This window comes from Myotis brandtii, unplaced genomic scaffold (assembly GCF_000412655.1).
Source record: "Myotis brandtii unplaced genomic scaffold, ASM41265v1 scaffold2537, whole genome shotgun sequence".
In the NCBI taxonomy this organism is placed as follows: Eukaryota; Metazoa; Chordata; class Mammalia; order Chiroptera; family Vespertilionidae; genus Myotis; species Myotis brandtii.
Window position 1 is genome coordinate 1 of NW_005359617.1, and position 1,441 is coordinate 1,441.

Genomic DNA, 1,441 nt, shown 5'->3' on the forward strand with positions numbered 1-1,441 from the left:
AAGCAGCTTATCACATACATTTGCTTATTTCCTGCAGGGTGTTCATTTGGGAAGCGTTTCGTAACTGCTGAAGTCACTCCTTTGCGGCTGGAGGGGAGAAGGTGAGGGTGTGAGAGCAGACCTCGCGCTGGGAGGGTCACAGTAACTGTCCATGGGCTTTACGCGGCTCCCTGAGGGAGAGCGACCCACTCCTCTGCTCTAGGGCAGCGAGCGTTCTCAGACTCTAAGTCTTTTCTGGAGGCCATGGGTGAGAAAGGGGGTACAGAGGAGGTGCTGGAGGCCATGGCTGAGAAAGGGGATACAGTTCTAAGGAGGCCCAGCTTTTGTCTCCTAAAAATGAACATGGTGGTATATTTGTGTTTGGGGTGGGGGTAGCAGGGAGATGGGGTGTCAGAGGAACTGGATAGTATGGCGGGAGGGGGGGGCATTGGGGGCCACTAAGGTTGCCAGGGGAGCGACCGAGAGTCAGAGAGCCGACAGGACCACCAGGACCATGGACAGTGGGGCTGAGTCAGAGCTGGGCCCTGAGGCCTCCAGCTGGCAGCTGCTCCCACCATCCTGCTTCCCCAAGCCCTGCCCTCCCTGGGGCCCATGAAATAACCCGGGACGTTGCAGGCCTTTTGCCCTGAATTCCCCCAGGGCCTCCCCACATCCTCACAGATGAGGCTGAAGTTCAGTGGGAGGGCGAGTGGGCAGGAGGACTGTGTGGTAGCAGGTTTGATGGCCAGCGTCCAGCCTGGCTTCTGCAGTGACCAGGTGGCTGGCTGTGTGACTCAGGACATTGTGGCAGGGGAGGGGGGGAGCTGTGGCTTCCGGAGCAGACGCAGCTTTTGCTGGTTCTGGTGGGCGACTTCTCCGGGAAGCAGCCCTGTGTGAAAGCGCCCAAGCAGCCGCGGGGGAGCCCTCCCCCAGGGAACCACCAGCAGCCGGCACTGCTCCCCAGTCCTGCGAATGGGTCCTCGGGCTCCAGACCACTGGGCCCCGCTGACGTCTGTCCCCTCCTGGGACACCCCAAGCCAGAATCGCCACGGAGCGCCCCAAACTCTTACCGCAGAAACGGGGGCGGGGGGCGGGGTGACCAGCATTGATGTTTTAAGCCACCAAGTTCAGGGTGACTGGTGACACAGCCTCTTCTTTCTGAGCCGCCCCTTCGGGCCGCGGGCCACCGTCGTGGACAGAGAGGCGCCAGGGCCTGGAAGGAGCGCTAAGTTGTTTGCAGTTGTGTTTGGTTTTGCTTCCATCAAATAAATTGAATTTCAAGCCAACCTTGGAAGCCGGTACAACAAGCCTTTGGAAATGCGCTTTGCCGGTAATGCGCCTAGAAGAGTGCGCTCCAGGGGAGCCCTCTGCTGCCGGCATCGCCCGCCCTCGGGGAGAGCGGGGGTGGGGGGGACCCCCACTGGATGCCGGGGTGGATTGAAGGTTACTTGCAAACACCAGC